This window comes from Canis lupus, chromosome 11 (assembly GCF_011100685.1).
Source record: "Canis lupus familiaris isolate Mischka breed German Shepherd chromosome 11, alternate assembly UU_Cfam_GSD_1.0, whole genome shotgun sequence".
Taxonomy (NCBI): Eukaryota; Metazoa; Chordata; class Mammalia; order Carnivora; family Canidae; genus Canis; species Canis lupus.
The window spans coordinates 63,825,046-63,842,940 of NC_049232.1; the positions used below are offsets into that span (position 1 = coordinate 63,825,046).

Consider the following 17,895-nt stretch of genomic DNA (forward strand, 5'->3'; position numbering starts at 1 on the left):
CTGTGTCTCTCATGAATAAATAAATAAAATCTTAAAAAAAAAAAGAATTTCTAGTCACAATACCACCACTTCCCAACTGTGTGACCTGGACGTGCTAACAGAGTGCTTCTGAGCTGTTTTCTTTATCAAGTGGGTTCCACAGAGCTGTTGTTCAAATCAGATGAGAAAAGGAGGCTACAACTTGATCGAGAGTGCTGGTCTGAATGCTAGCTCTTACTGGAGCGAATGCTCACTCAGTGTCTGCTGAATGAATCTTGGTTTTGTATTTCCTCGCTCTCCCCTTCTTAAACACGTCAGGATCTTAAAGCAAAACCCATATGTGAATTGAGTCCTCTGCTGCTTTATTACTCCTTGCTCTTCCAGTTCGAGAAGAGGATAATTGAATGATTTGCAGCTCTGAAGGGGCCCCTGGGTCCCTGGTTTCTGTCGTCATTTTAGGGAGTTGCTTTGGTTCTCAGCAGCACCCTGGGCACTATTAAATAATTTGCTGGGGCAGCAGTTTGTAGGAAATGGTCCCTTGGTGCATAAAAGTTTTGAGAAGGAGGTCAAATGAGGATTATTGGTGTTAAAAAGCAATTATGTTTCAAAACAGAGGTGGGGGCTGAGACAATGGGAGGGGTGGGGGGAAGGCAGGCAGGAAGGAAAGGTGTACAGTGGAGAAGAGATAGGCCGTGCTAGCATCTGGCTACTGTCTGCCTGGAGGCTGGTGTATGTGGGGACCGAAGCAAATGCTTTAAGCTCCCTGAACCATTTTCCTGACATGAAAAAGAGGAGCCTCTATTTACAGATGGGTTGAGCTGGATAATTACTAAAGAACATCGGCCATTTTACTAATATTTATGTAATGCCTATGGGATGCCTGGTACATTCTGACCTATCATCCTACTTGAATCTCAAATGACTCTAAAGTGGGCAAGATAGTGATTACAGTCCATGTTTCATACTGAGATGCCAGGAGATCCATGATTTTCCCATTATCCACAGGCCAGTAAAAGGCATGGCTGTTATGGGACTAATTCCTCTTCTCTGTGACCCTGGGATCCAGAGAGCACCTGCTGCAGGGTAGGTCTCGTGGTCCGGGCTGAGAGAGTGACATCAGACAAACAAATCTGGTCCCTGTCTTCATGGAACCAACTGTGTACTAGAGAAGAAAGACATTACATAAACAAGCATGCAACTAAGTATGTAATTACACAGCATGCTAAAGGAGACCATGAAATAAAATCATGAAGTCTCCTGGAGAGTAAAACAGAAGGGAGATAACTGAAAGGGAAAGAATGCAGGAGAAGGCCTTTCTGCTGAAGGAAAGTATGAGCTGAGATTTGAAGTATGAGCAGAATTGAGCCAAACCCAGAATGAGGCATTCCAGGCAGAGAGAAGAGCATATTTGAAAGCTCTAAGGCATAAAACTGTAAGGATCTTATTATGGTCCAAATGCTTTCTTTCTTTCTTTCTTTGAACATGTCTTTTTTCAATGAGGGAGGAACATGAAATTACTTGCAGAGTTAAATGAGGGTAGCTCAGTGGTCCTTAACCCAGGCTTCTTCTAAGAGTCACTGGGGGAGGTGTGAACAAGTACCAGTACCCACATCACAAAACAGAGATCATGATGGCTGGTCTGAAGTGAGCTCTGGACAAAAGAATTTTTAAATAGCTCCCCAGGTGATTCTAATGTACAACTAAGGCCAAGAACCCCTGGGCCTCTTAGAATAGGATGAACTTTCTAGAACAGGATGAGGTGTTTCACTTGCCTCCTAATGGATGGGCATTGAACATTGTTAAACAGGAAGCAGGGCAACATCAGAGGTGCATTTTTAGGTGACCACTTGGATGCTGTATGGAGCTCTGAAGTAGGGAGATGACTGAGCAGACTTTCAATAGGTCAGGTAAGATAGGTGGAAGCTGGGTCTGGGGTGTGAGCAGTGGAGGTGGAGAAGAACAGAAGGAGTCAGATATACGGGGGAAACAGAATCAGTGGGCAGCATATTTGTAGGGCTCTGCAAGCTGTGATTTCCAAGACTGGTATTTCCCGGATAATCATCTGGATGAATGGAGGTACCATATACTGAAGTCAAGAAAATGGGAACAGAAGCAGGGCTGGCATGGTTTTGGATCCGTTAGGGATGAGACATCCAAGCTGAGCTGCCAGAGAGGCAATTTAATGTACACTTCCAGAGCTCCAAAGAGGTCTGGGCTGGAGATGAAATTTCAGAGTTGTCAGTGGGTAAATGACCTTCAAAGAGACAAGTACCTGAACAAGATTGTGTAGGGATCCCAAGAAGAATGAGAACAGGGCAGAGGATCCTGAGTCCTGAGTATCTCCAGAAGTTAAGGGGTAGAAAGATTGAGAGATGCTGACTGAAGGACTAAGAAAGGAGGGAGGGGGAAAATCCTATAAGGATGCAGTGCAACTGCAGACAAAGGACAAAGTGTTTGGGGACAGGGCAACGATGAGAGTAGTCATGGAATGCCGCTGGGCTGGCAAATCGGATGGAAGGCTCACACAGTCCACTGGGCACAGCAGCATGGAGGCTTCCCACGACTTATAGAGGAGCAGCTTTGGTTAAGTGATGGGGACAGAAGCCAGCATGCAGTGGTCTAGAGAGTGAATGGGTACCCTGGGACCCAGTGGTGCCACTCGTTGTGTTAGAAGATAAACTGAGTCAAGCTAAAAATATATATTTGAGTGACAATCTGTTTGAGTCAGGCAACACCAAACCTTAAGGGGTGAGGAGCACTCTACAGACAGGAGCTGGATAAAGACTTCGACGGAGAAGATGCAGAGGCAAAGCCAGGCAATCCTCTGATTGGCTGGAGCTTAAGGGTTTGCCATATTTGGAAAAGTGGAGTTGGCTGATGGTGATTGGTTGTCCTTTGGTTTTGATTTCTTAAACTCGAGTCAATTTACAGGCTCGGCTGTGGTTTTCTTACGTAGGCTACCAACGCTTTGAAACAGCCTCAGTCTAACGACCTCCTTATTTAATTAATTCAACAATTGTCTGCGGAAGACACTTGTGTGTGAAAACAAGGAGTTCCATGGAAGCCTGTTTATTGAAGCAGTGTTTGCATTTGCAGAAACAAAACAAAAACAACTTAACTACCTATCTAGGGCCAAATGGAAAATTAAAGCAAGACAAGGAAGGCAGCTATAGGGTTCAGTGGTCGAGGGTAAAGACCCTGGAGCCAGACTGTCCGGTTCACATCTCCCATTTTCTACTTATTTGCAGTGTGATCACAGGCAAGTTACTGAAACTCTTTGTGTTTTAATTTTCTCATCTGGAAAAGAGGACTAATAGTAGACCATCTACCTCGTAGGAGTGTCTGAGGACTAAAGTAAGTTAAAATGTATAAAAATAAGTTCAAATGAACAACTCAAATAAATAAATCAATACCATTTTGTAACTTAAAGGGTCTCAAAATAATTTTCACCACCCCAGTTTACAGAGAAGGAAGAGGTGGCCCAGGGAGGGAAAAGTGGCTCATCTGCCTCAGCCATGAGCCTGACCCCTAGATGTTTCTGGTACCAAGCTCCTTCACCATGCCTCTCTGCCCCACACTGAAGACTCAGGTCTCATGATTCTTTTTTTTTATTATTTATTTATTTTTAATTTTGTAAATTTATTTTTTATTGGTGTTCAATTTGCCTACATATAGAATAACACACAGTGCTCATCCCGTCAAGTGCCCACCTCAGTGCCCATCACCCAGTCACCCCCACCCCCCGCCCACCTCCCCTTCCACCACCCCTAGTTCCTTTCCCAGAGTTAGGAGTCTTTCATGTTCTGTCTCCCTTTCTGAAATTTCCCACTCATTTTTTCTCCTTTCCCCTTTATTCCCTTTCACTATTTTTATATTCCCCAAATGAATGAGACCATATAATGTTTGTCCTTCTCTGATTGACTTATTTCACTCATGATTCTTGTTCAATGCCTTGATAAGGCAAAATGCTTGGGAGGCAACACAAATATCACTTTTTAAAAATATATTTAAAAACACAAGCTCGCATCAAACAACACAAATAAATATAAAATGACATTCATAAGTCCTAGAACTCATTGATGAAATAAAAGAGTTAAATTAGAAAAAAAAAATAATGTCTTGGCCTGGAGATGTGAAGTTGTTGCCCTTTGTGGCTATTTAAGGTTGAGAGCCTTTGCTTTGGTGACCTCTTTGCTTGCTTTTTTTTTTTTTTTTTTTTTTTTTTTTTGTTAAAATATAAAGTAATCTGCGTTCAGCCTAAATTTAATCCAGCCTTGTTTCCTTCTTCAGCCTCCTTCCATATTCCTGAGGCTTACTCTGCTCCCTGGTTCTCTCTTCAACCCCAGAACCTGGGAGTGCCTGTCCAGGACCCAGAAGCTTCCCACCCATTCTCTCTGCCTCATATGCTGCCCTTCAGCCCACCCTCCACACTTATACCAGTCACACTGTTCCTTGTCCCTCAGAAGGAAGTCCTCAACATAGCGGGCGAGACTGCTCTGTGACTTGGGGGCTCCCACCTCACCTGTGGCTGTGACTCTCTTCACTTCCATCACAATTCCTCCCCTGAGCTCTCTCTCACCTCCCTACCTTTGCCCAGACTTCTCTCCCTTTCCCCTCTCTTCATCTGCATAGCTCCTGCTTATCCTACAGGATTCTAGTCCTGTCTCCCACCCCCAAGAAGCCCACCTTGGAATGCTTACCTACCCCTTCCCCACTCTGCCATGGGTTGGCCACCCTTATGGGCTCCCATAGCAGCATCCTGAGTTTGAGGCTACCTTTTGCACTCATCACAACCAGCTACTGGTGTTTGGTTGGTCTCTCTTTCTTTCCCTCTCTCTCTCCACTAACCTAGGAACTCCCCTAAGGCAGAGACCCATTCTCAATCCTGTCAAAGTCCCTAGCAGGTCTGGAAAGTGCTACATGAAGACATGATAGATGTGCAGGATGGAATTCTTCAGGGTCTTGAATTTGCTTTGTAGCTGGGAATAGACACAGAAGAACTCATGGCTTCCTGTTTTTCCAACATTTCTAATTGTACACAGTGAGGCACTGCGCATATACTTGCTAGATGTTTTTGAGGTACTAAGAAACTTGTTTTGTCTGTAACTTAGAGCTCTGATGAAAAAAAATCTGTGTTTATGTTTCTCAAGTAAGATAATTAGTTAGAAAGGCTTCACATTGTATAATGCCATAGATACTATGCTGCTCACTAGTTACAAAAATAATTGAGTATGCCTCATAAAAATGACTTAATTTCACAAATGAGTTGTGCTCAAGTAAATATTTACTTCTAAATGCAATTTTGTTGAAAAACCTCTCAGAGCACTTTCATTAAGCTCACATGATGCATAGGCTGTGCAGTTATTAAATCATTATTCAGAGGGATGATAATTTTCAAATAAAGAGAAACATGTTTTCAATGCATCAAACATTTATTTAGGGCTGCTTACGTGCCAAGTCTTGAGGTGACCACAATCCCCTTGATTTCTCCCACTGGACATTTTCTCTCTCTCTCTCTCTTTCTCTCTCTCTCTCTCTCTCACACACACACACACACACACACACACACACACACACACACTTCATTGGCAAGTCCAAAACAGAACACAATCTCTTACTTTCTCTCCATCCCACCGCTCCAGCTCTGGCCAATGCCCAGTGGACTTCAACATCTCCTATTTCAGCTCATCATCTTTCTTTCTTTCTTCTTTTTTTTTTTCTTCCAAAACAATTGGAAAACATTTATTATACTGAAATGTATACATCTTACTATTAAAAAAAAAAGTAGCAAATCTGCTGGTGCCATAATTTAACCTGTCTTTCTTTCTTCTTTTAAAATATTATTCATTTATTCATGAGAGACACAGAGAGAGAGCCAGAGACATAGGCAGAGGGAGAAGCAGGCTCCCTGTGGGGAGCCTGATGTTGGGGCTCAATCCCAGGACTCTGGGATCACACTCTGAGCCAAAGGCAGACACTCAACCACTGAGCCACCCAGGCGTCCCTCAACTCATCATCTTTCAATCCATTTTCTGCACAGCGGCCGAGCAACCTTTGTAAAATTTAAGCCATACTATCATACTTGTCTAATGCCTTCCAAGGACTCCCCAAATTACTTAGAATAAACTCCAGACTCCTTATGTGGACAACAAAGCCCCATATGACCCAGTCACTGTCCCCTTCTGATATACCACTGTCCCCAAAATCTCTATGCCTCAACTGAGCTGGGCAGTTCTCTTTTCTCCACCTTGATCACCCAAGTGGGTTCAGTTCTCATCTGAGCAATTTTGCAATCACTGTTCCTTGTCCCTAGAATGTTCTCTCCCCAGACCTTTGCATAGCTGACACTTCATCATTCAGCCCTCAGCCAGAACCACTTCCTCTGAGAGAGCTTTCCTTCTTTCCTTCCTTCTACTATGTAACTCTGTTTTATTTTCTTCACGACACCTCCCTCTCACTGAACTTAGCTTGCTTCTTTGTCTATTTTTGATTGTTTGCCTCCTCTCCCCAGCCCCTCTGAATAAATATCTCCATGTGAATATGGATCCAGTTTGACTTGTTCACAGCAGTATCCCAGGGCTTAGGATGGTTTCTAATCCAGTGTACCTGTTCAATGACATTTGTCGAATAAAAAAAACTAAGACATGACCATTTGTAAGCCATTTTCTTTTCTCCCCCAGCTGTCATAGGAAATTCTGTATTATTATTATTATTATTATTATTATTATTATTATTATTATTTTAAAATATTTTATTTATTTATTCATAAGAGACAGAGAGAGGCAGAGATACAAGCAGAGGAAGAAGAAGGCTCCCTGTGAGGAGCCCGATGCAGGACTCAATCACGGACCCTGGGATCATGACCTGAGCCAAAGGCAGATGCTTAACCACTGAGCCACCCAGGTGCCCCATGGGTAGTCTGCATAATTATTGATAACCAGTGTATATTCCTGACACTTTTGATAATGATACATAAAAATAGAACATTTCTGGCAAATAAAAAAGAAAATGAAGATTTTCTGAGCTAAAAAAGGACCTCTGAGTGTGGAAAATGTTTCCCCAAGGGTAGGTCCACAAAGGTCTCTTTTTTTCTAAGACATTTCCTATAAGTATACAGCGACTACGTGGTGGTTGCATTTTAATAATGCATTAAAAGATCATTTCCATCATTTTTAGTCTTAATTTTCAGAGCATAAGAATTAATAATTTGATTTAAACATTATTACTTCCTTGCCTTCTGATGAAGGTCTTAGCATTTCCAATAGGCCAAAGGCAAACATAAAGCAGGAAGAAGAAAGGCCTTCCTTCCTAGATTACCAACCACCTGCCACTGGAAGAAGACCTAGAGGAGTCGAGTCCACTCATTACATTCCTAAGTATTCACATAGATTGTGATACAAATAAATTAACTTTGAGCTGACAGAAGAAGAAGAAGGAAAAAAAAAGGCATGACCTCTGCCTGAAAGATCATTGATTTGTAGAATTAAATAGAAAACAGGGCAATCTGAGACAAGTGCTATCATGGGAGTGAAGAGGTTCTAGACCCTTTCCCTCCTCACCCTTTGATTATAATGAGAGTGTCCCAAAGACTTCTGCTTCCCTTCCAGTTCCTTCTCTGCAAGGCAGTGAGTGCTCTGTCCTCTACTCACAGCCTCCAGAATAGTATGAATTCATTAGCATCCATACAAGGCAGCTCAAGTTTTGGTCAAGCTGAGCTCTGTCGCTTTACTTCTGGACCCCTCTCTCTCTCCACGTGTCTTTCAATCCTCTGAAACCAAAACCCTTGTAGATGCCAATCAAGCTAGCTTGGCATTTCCTACGTGTTAGGAATATCCTGTTCCCTCCACCTCCATTCGATTCCACTCTCCATTTCTTAGCCTGGCTGATACCTCCTCATTGCTAAAGGTTCACTCGAGACGATTTCTGATCTAGAAGAGCTATATGCTCCCCTTCACCTTTACTCTCTACCACAGGCTAGGTGGTGCCTCCTCTTTGTTCCTATCGTTTTTCATGCTCGGATCCATCCTGGGACTTAGCTCACCTGACCGACCGGAGATTTATGACCAAATGTCACTCCAGAGAAGGAGCAAGCACATTGTACTCAGATACAGCATGATGGGGAGAGCTCCTGGAGCTACTGTGTAGACTGCATTTAGCCAGCTTCTTCTGGAGAAGCAGTGATGGCTGAACAGGATGGCCAGAGAAAGATGGAGGAGTGGGCAATGAAAGGATGGCTCAGAAATGGAACTTCTGGCTTTAGTTTGCTCTTTGAATGTTTCTCTGTTAGGTGGCACACTTTCTATTTAATTAAAAAAATTATCTTTTTAAATTTTAATTCCAACTAACAAACCATCTTGTTAGTTTCAGGTGCACGATATAGTGATTCAGCAATTCTCTACATGACTCTGCTCATTGTGAAAAGTGTTCTCTTCATCTCCTTCATCTATTTCACCCATCCCTCCACCCGCCTCCCCTCAGGTGACCATCAGTTTATTCTCTATAGCTAAGAGTCTGTTCTTGGTTTGTCTCTCTCTCTCTCTCTCTTTTTTCCTTTGCTCATTTGTTTTGTTTCTTAAATTCCATATATGAGTGAGGTCACATGGCATTTGTCTTTCCCTGACTGACTTATTTCGCTTACCATTATACTCTCCAGATACCTTCCTGTTGTTCCAAATGGTAAACTTCATTTTTATGGCTGAGTAATATCCCATTGTGTGTGTGTGTATATGATATATATGATATATATCATATATATCATATCATATATATGATATATATGAAATATATGTATACATGAAATCCTGTTTTATATATATAAAATCCTGTTTTTTATATCACTATATCACTCATATATATGATATATATGAAGTATATATATATATACACACACATGAAATCCTGTTTATATATATATATAGATAGATATAGATATAGATATAATCCTGTTTTTTTTATATCACTTCTTTATCCATTCACCTATCCATGGATGCTTGGGTTGCTTCCATAGTTTGGCTATTGTAGATAAAGCTGCAATAAACATAGGGGTGCATATATCCTTTCAAATCAGTGTTTTTGTATTCTTTGGGTAAATACTCAGTAGTACAATTATGGATCATGGGATAGTTCTATTTTTTTAAAGATTTATTTATTTGAGAGAGAGAGAGAGAGAGAGCACATGAGCAGGGGAAGGGGGCAGAGAGAAAGGGAGAGAAAGAATCCTCAAGCAGATTCCCAGCTGAGCACAGAACCCGATGCCTGACTGGATCTCAGGACCCTGAGATCATAACCTAAGCCGAAGTCAAGAGCTGGCTGGCCACTTAACTGACTGAGCCACCCAGATGTCCCAGATAGTCCTATTTTTAATCTTTTGAGGAACCTCCATCCTGTTTGCACAGTGGCTGCACCAGCTTGCATTCCCACCAACAGGATATAAGGGTTCCTCTTTCTCCATCCTCGCCAACATTTGTTGTTTCCTATGAGCCAGGACACTGTTCTTAATGCAGCAGACCTCACAGAAGAAAAGAAACAGAAACCATCTATGTGTCTCTTTTCTCTCACCCAATCTCCTTTTGAAGCAGTGGTAAAAGAAACTCTTCTGCAGGTGGCTAGGGTGCTTTGAGTATGTCCTCCAGGTTATACTTGGTTTCCAGTGCTGACACCAAACTGGTATTAGCGCTCTGCCTCCAACAGCTGCACCAATTAGAGCCAGCCCTCTCTGAAGGTAGGTCTGTTTTTTACACAGCTCTACACATGCCACCTGCCTCCCCACACATTCTACATATGTGTATACATGTACTTTCAGGTTGTATAATAAATCATTCCTTCATTTATTCCCTCAATATGCATTTACTGAGACATACTGGGTTACTGAGGATACAAAGCTGAGTAAGTCATAGAGTAATATTAACTATGCAGTTTTTCCATTTTGAAGAATCTTAGAGGTTTTTCATTATTGTTTGGTTTTGTTTTGTTTCCATCACCTCGAATGGCTAATGGACTTGAGCTCCTAACTATCTACAGCTCTTAATTTCTTAACTAGGGGTGTTCTTTGGGGCATTTCATAATGAGGTCCCTCACTTATTCCCAGAGATGATTTAGTTTTACTTTTTCCAAATTGCTTTGTCAGGGCGATAACGAATCTTCCATCCTTCATGTAAATATCAGACTCTGGAAAAGCTTTCTCTGCCCTTGCCCTTCTCAGTATTAATTATTAGCAATTTCCTCTTCAGTGCCCCCATAAGCATGCTGACATTGCATTTCTCTCACTTGATTGAGATGCATTTGGTTCCATGACAGCTGTGAAATTTAATTTCCCTCTGAGCTCCAGAGCATTGCCCAGGGCCTGGTATGCAGTGGATGCTCAGCTAGTGTGGTCCTGAATAAATCTAACCAGGCACAGATATATCTGCTCTGCTCTATTGAAGTCATTGTCTCATTCAAAAGAGCACTTCTGTTAGTCTGGAGGACAGACGTGTCATGCCAGCCTGTTAATCACCCCAAATAGTGGAATGGCTCTGCCTTGCTGTAATGGCCTTGTGGAGATGTATGACCTAGCAGCTCTTGATGTGTTGAGCTCCACTCTTAGTCACCATGGGAAGGACCCAAAATGAGCCCCAGATCTGAGTGAATGGGAGGACGTTAATGAGTGGCCTGGATGAATTAGACAGGCCTGGTTTGCTTCATATTGTGCCTCATCCAGTTTCCATGCATCTTAGAAAAATAAGGACAAATATTTAGGCAACGTTGCAAGCCAAATAAAACAAAAACGTTTTGTGATGTATGTGTGGGTCACTAAAGGAGCATATAGAATGCATACCAAATGCCCGCCTAGGGAATTGTTGAAGGGAGAAGCTAGATGTCTTGGAGGATTTGGCAGGAAGGCTGCTGAGAACTGTGTGCAGCCCATCAGAGCATCACAATTCCGTTTCTGGGCTTATGTAACACAGTGGAAATGAGGCCCTTGGCTTCCTCGCAGAGGAGAACAGCAAGGCTGACAGGCATGAGTATGGATCACTTTGGCACTACTTATCATTCCTGCCACTACTTACTGCTTCTAATAAAATCCACAGCCTGGCAGTTTGTTCGCTACCTCACAAAGGGAGGTCTCACCAGAGAAGAGCAGTACGTGGCCAATCTAATAATATTTCATTATCTTTAACATGGTAAATGTTAGGGACCTGAAATGCATCAGAGAAGAAACAGTTTAATTAGACACATATTTCTCCATCAATTCATTGTTTATTCAATGTGGGTCACTCACAGACAGGGGGAGGGGAGTCTAAAAGGCAACCAAACAAAGAAGATCCTCATTCTCCTCCTCCTCACCCATTCTGTTGTGCTTTAATGGAAGCCGTAAGTGAAACAGATGGGAAGCTAGAAGTGTATCTTCTTGTCTACAAGGACGTACCCTGAGGTGTGTTCAGTAGTGCCTTTGAGCACTAAGCATGTGACAATTTATTCTCTCTCCTAACCACTATTCTTCCAAGGTATTTTTAACTGTGAAATATGATGTATGTACATAGAGGAACTTAAACCTATAGACATAGAGTTTACAAAATGTTGTTGAAAACCCATTTACCACCACCCATGTGTGGAGATGGTCACTAGCACCTGAGAAGATGCCCTTCCTAATCCTGATGCCCAACTCCTCCCATCTTGCCATGGTCCCCACCCTCCTAATCCTCAGGGTAATAATTTTGTTTATCTTCACTGTTTAACCATTTTTCTATCCCTCCTGAAACAATATACTCTTCATCTGCGTTAAAACTTCATATAAACAGACTTCTTATTGTGTGTATTTTGAGTACGATTTCTTTTATCCTACATTATTTTTCAGATTCATCCATGGTGTTGTATGTATCTGTAGATTCTTTTTTATTGCTATATAATACCCATCATGTAACTACTCTGTGACATTTTGATCCATTCTACTGGTTGACAACTATTTACATTGCTTCCAATTTTTGGCTGTTTGGATCAATGCTAATATAAATATCTGTGTTGGAATTTCCTAGTACATATGTGTACACATTTATGGTATCTGCTTAGGGTAGAGATTTCTGGCAAAATGGTTATTCGTATCTTCAACTTTGATAGAAATGGAAAAATGTTTTAATACAACAAATATCATAGTATCTTTACTAATAAAAAGCATTTGATTTTAATGTGGGTAAATACACTGAGAAGTTCTCATGGACAGATGATTCAAGCTTATTTTGGGGATTTATCAGACACACACACACACACACACACACAAACACGAACACAAAGACATCAGAATGTCACTATGCCTATTTTACCAAGAAAACAGTGGATTTCCTTTACTGTGAATATTCTCTTAGCCCCTTATTCCAGGGGTTCAAATTGGGAATGGGAAATCATAAAATGGTAGATGTACACATATTTCTTACTTAACTGAGAATATATATTTTTTAGAATTAGGATGGTTTTCTTTCATACAATAGAAGATAACATTGGCCTTCTAGTACTCGTTCTATCCAAGGTTCTAGAAGAATAAATGAATTTAAAAACTTAATAAAAGAATTAAAAAACTTAATAGGTAGAAAATGTTTGGGAAAAGTGAGATAAGGACATGCGTTCTGAAGGAGAGGTAACAGAAACATGATCTTAGCACCCTGGTTTCAGAAAGGCCCTGGTGGGGAACAGCAGATAGACCTCATAGCAAGATTTTAAAAGAAATACATGCATTTATTTAACAAACATTGTATTGTGCTAATTACAGGCCAGACACACTCCTAGACCCATGAGTGGACTCTCAGGAGGGAATACGTTAGATGAATTTTCCAACAGGATGCAAAGCCTCATCATAGGGAGACCTCTTGTCTCTGGAAGTATGGGGCCTCAGAGAATGTTCTATGAGCTGTGTGGGGTGATTGATATACAGGGCATGAGAGCTGTTCTGCCCTAACTTTGTGGCCATGGGCAAGTTATTGAACATTTCTGGACCTTAGTTTTATGATCTGTAAAAAGGGAAAGGATAGTTAATAATAATACCTTCCTTATCAGAGCTGTGGGTATGGGAGTGGCTGCATGTTTTGCATGATGCTTGGCACATAATACATACTCAGGATATCAGCTGTTTTGTTTGCTATTGTGGTTATGCCAGATGACCTCGAAGGTAACTTCAGATGCTTATATTCTATATTTCCACACAAGTAATAAGCACAGCATAGACTGATGACTGATTGATTGATTTGACAAAGACCATCATCTACATTTTGGCTGCTGTATTTGTGAAGTGCAAGAACTTTGGCAAGTTATAATTTGTAACTTGTCTCTCATTTGTAAAAGAACAGTAATCATAGTCACCAAGTGATTGTCAGAGTGATCAATGGGTATGTAGTGTAAAAAGTATAGCATGTGCCTGGGGATCCAGTTGACCCTGGTGATGTCCTTGTTTCTAGGCAAGCTACTTATTTCCCCCAGAATTCTATTTGTTTTTGGTAAAATAAGGAGAATAATACCTGCCACAGTTTAATACAGGTAAAGACCCTGGGATGGGCATAATCTGTAGTGAGGCCTGAGCCCTATCTTCCCTCTCTGGGTTTCTGTTCACTTTTCTATAAAATGGAGAAAATGATGCCAGTCTTTTCTAACTCACAGGATTCTTGTATCAAATAAGATAATGGAAGTGAAATCACTTTTTAAAGTAAGAGGAGCATGACAATAATAATTTAAATTAGCAAGAACCTAAAGCAGATGACCAGGATTAATACTGCCTAGCTTTATTTGAAAAAAAAGCAAATATGAAAAAAAAAATGCTTTTAACATTCAAGATCCTTCCAAGTATCGTATTCATTTATTTATTCGATGACTCAATGAACATATGCTAATCAGAGTATTTTCCTAGTAGAATCGTCTTTTTAAATTATTCTGATCTAGTTCAAAAGATAATCTCATAGCAATAATCAGAGAAAGAGGGATACAAAAGTAAATAAAGGAAGAAATTGTGATTAAGGGAATAATAAGAGCATATAACAATAAAATGAAGTCAGAGGCAAGATTAATCCATGAAAACTAAGATATAAATCTATACTCTGATAAAGATAGGCTACATGTTTTACTCATAGGGGACAATGCAAAGAGAAAAGCAATTGGTTATTGAATGTTTTTCAAAGAGTCACCCATTGACTTTGCATCAGAATAACCAGGGATGCTTTATTTCCTTTTTCCGTCACTTGACCACCTGAAATTCCACACATGTTCACGTTGCTGTGAATATTTAACAGAAGCCCTAATGCCTTAATGCAGAGTTATCAAATCACCATGTTGTACTCCTGAAACTACTGTTAGCATTGTGTGTCAACTATAATTCAATAATTTTTTTAATTAAAAAAAAAAAAAGCCCTAATGCCTATGTAAAGCTGCTCTGTTATTTGGAATTCAGGATACAAGGAATAATACCCATGGCACCCTTGGTAAAACCTTTGGAAAATAATTTGGCAAAAGTGGTAAAAAATGTTAACAATCAATATTTGAAATTCTTAATTTTTTTCCTAAAAAGTGATTCAATGAAAAGAAAAATAAAGACTAAGAAAATAAAGAGGATATTTGCAACTCTATGACTGGCTAAATTGAAAACAACCTGGTTGCACAAAAATAGAGAAATTCCTAGTTAAAACATAGAATACCTTTTCCATTGATTACTCTGGAGACAAAAAATAATAATCATGACTTTACCAAATTGGCTCAGTTTCTTCACTGAAACTTGGAGAGTGAAATTTAAAATGACTGCATTGATGTAAAATATATAAAGTGAAGACTAGAAAATAAAACTCAAAATAGTATGATATTTTATTATGGATGTATCATAAATGATTTGGTTTCGCATTTTTTAAATTGTCTTTTATTTTGCTTGGGTTTTGGCTGTGTGTGTGCTTTTCATTCAAGCCTAGGCCAATTTGTTATCTCCATTAATGCGCATTATTAGAAAATGAAGAATCAAGCTTTAATTATTTCTACTCTTCCATTTCTGGGCAAGGTTAGGGTGGAAATAAGCAGTGAGGTGAATAGGCAAAGCTTATAACATCACTGAGAGAATCAAGAAAGACCATGGAAATATAAATTCTATGCACAGGGGATCCCTGGGTGGCGCAGCGGTTTGGCGCCTGCCTTTGGCCCAGGGTGCGATCCTGGAGACCCGGGATCGAATCCCACGTCGGGCTCCCGGTGCATGGAGCCTGCTTCTCCCTCTGCCTGTGTCTCTGCCTCTCTCTCTCTCTCTCTCTGTGTGACTATCATAAATTAATAAAAATTAAAAATAAATAAAGCATACCATAGCCTCTTTATTTAAAAAAAAAAAAAATAAAAAAAAAAAAATAAATTCTATGCACAACCCTCAACATCTCTTGGCTTTTTGGTGTGTGTGTGTGTATATGTGTGTGTGTGTTTAAGCATGCTTTTCTTGGCAGCTGCATTTATCAGCATATGTGAAAATATTATCCAGGGTGCATTCTGTATTTTCAGATATGTGACATGATAACATCCCTTAAAGAAAGGGATTTGGTGGTGAACATCCATCAGTTTTCACTCATGGGACTCCCTGAGGCAAGACCTTCTGTCCCATGTCAACATCCACCCCCCCCCCCCCGCCGCCTAGCGAAACTGGGAGATATAAGGAGAGATAGCATCTCAGCATCTTGTCATCATTGCCTTCCTCACCCCCGATCCACCAAACCTCCTTCCTCTTGTGCAGGCCAAAATGACAGGAGGAAAAATGTTGCGGCTATTGCCTTTTTTTTTTTAAGAAATAATGTCAAAGATAAACAATATTTACAGATTTAACCCAAATGTTAGTCATAAAATGATCTTCCAATGCTTGGATGTGTAATAAGGCATCTAGCGCCAAGTTAATACTGTCAACAAAAAACCCATCCAACTTTCTAAACTGTCTTCATCTGAACTTGGGGCAGCTCTCAAGATACTATGAGGGATAATCCCATAAAACAAGTCAAAGGGTATATTTGCCTCGGTTTTGTACCATTAGATCCTAATTTTTCTCCCATTACAAGAGAGCATAGAGTTCTTTGAGGAATGATGAGGGGGGCAGGAAGGGAGGGGAGTCCCTTGTTCAGCTGTCCTTTCCAGAAAGAATAAAGCACTAGATCACTCTTTTCAGGACCAACCCTCTGCTTTTTAAAAGGCATGTGAAACTCTCTTTCTTTAGCCACTACAACATTGCACTTGATAGTCATGTTCCCTTCAATGATGGTGCAAAGAAAAGATACATAAACTGTGTTGTGAGACATAGTCATGAGAACCCTGGGTCTTATACTTCTGAATTTGGGGTAGACAGTGGGGTTTTTAGAAACTGAAAAGTTTTCTCAATGTTCTTGGGGGCGGTAGCCCAAGCTGAAGTGACAACCCTTTCCCTAAATAACTTACGCTTCTAACTTTCTTCTCCCCAAAGAAAATTGAATTGGCTCAATTTGCTGTCATTCAGCTTGGAATATCTCTATTGGTAAAAGTTTCCGCCTGGACATCTCTGAAGTAGCTGGCTTCCTCCAGCTGATCTGTCCAGTCAGCGGTGCCCAGGAGCAGAGTTGGTTTTTCTCCAAGCACACTGGGACAGTCATAGTGATTTATGTAAAAAAAAAAAAAAAAAAAAAAAAAAAAAAAAATTTCAATTTAATACTCTTTCATCCAAAACATATTGTGCATGTGGAATTTGGGGCTCTATAAACTCCTTAAATCCTCTTTATTATAGGGAGATGTTCTATAGGTCCAAAAGGGTGCTTGGAGGATGAGTTATATTGCATACCAATTCCAACCATACATGGGAGGCCTTCCTCTCCCCTTTGTTGCAGAGCTTGTAATACAAGAAGAGGACAAGGCTTGTTTTCCACTGGAATAGTGTGGGACAACTATAAAAGCTTCTTAAAGTAATTATAATAATTATGCTGACTCCTTTTTTTTTCAGTGCCCACTAGAATAAAACAATTTAGCTATGACAGTGCTGATATTTAAATGGGTTCCTCTACTTATTGTTGGTACTAAACTTAGGGATAGAGAGAATCTGAAAAGCCTTCCTGACCTTCCCGAAAGGTCTTCCTGACCTTCCCGAAATGTTTTTCACTGGTAGGTGGAAATGCACACTACTTTGCCTTTATTTCCTTATAGCACTTAGCACCCTCTTCAAAATGCAAATATTAGCCAAAGATATCCATAGAAGATGGTCAGTTGACAAAAGGATAGAACTTCTCTTTTCCTACATCCTTACTGAAATTATCACAAGGTCATTTTTTAAAAACTAGGAAAAGGCTGTCTTTGTGCATCCTGGGGAACAATCCCTCTATTATAGGGACCTCTGCTAAACGGAACCAAAAAGTTAAGAGGAAGTCGAGGAGGCAGTTGTCAGTCCCATGTCTGAGAAAGTAAAGAAGCGGAAGAGATCCATGACAGCCCCCTGAAATTTCCAAGTGGAAAAAGGCAAGAAGAAGACACAGGATAAACAGGAAGCTCTGCATTCAGACACTTTTACGGTAATTATCATGGTTCTGACACAGAAACTTTGCCAGAAAGTTAGCAAAGGAACTGAGTTTTCCTCTACTCACCAGGCTCTGGTACTGGGCTACGGCACACTTTGTACCTGGACCAGAAATAAGATCGGATGCGAAACCAGATGCGGGAAGGTGACCCTTGGAACAATGATTTAAGCAAACATAGAGAACAGGCAAACAGGCTTATAGCTTCAGCTCTCCTCCTTCTCCCCTCCGACTACACTTTATCAGTCGACTGGAAATAAATATGGATATCCACTTACCTCCGGCCGATGATGCAGGGGACCAGGTGAACAGAGAAGGGAAGCTTATTTGCACGCCTGGTAATTTTTAATTGGAGGGATGGGGTGGGCAGGGGAGTTGGAGGAGAAGGAGAAAGCTAATTTTGCAAAAATGG

The 17,895-nt window shown here is 40.6% G+C and overlaps 2 long non-coding RNA genes across 8 annotated transcripts in view; one reads left to right on the top strand and one right to left on the bottom strand.

Moving 5' to 3' along the window:
* The window catches only part of LOC102152238, a 131,903-nt gene that overhangs the window by 83,906 nt on the left and 30,102 nt on the right, over positions 1–17,895 (bottom strand). The window contains exon 4 of one of the 7 annotated variants that reach the window (XR_005367115.1): positions 17,569–17,587. The exons of the other annotated variants lie outside the window; for them this stretch is intronic. This is a non-coding gene — a long non-coding RNA (uncharacterized LOC102152238). Of the gene's footprint in view, positions 1–17,568; positions 17,588–17,895 lie in introns of those variants that run through there. 7 annotated transcript variants of the gene reach the window in all.
* LOC119873968 overlaps positions 1–17,895 on the top strand; it is a 40,776-nt gene that overhangs the window by 11,509 nt on the left and 11,372 nt on the right. The gene's annotated exons all lie outside the window — the stretch shown is intronic.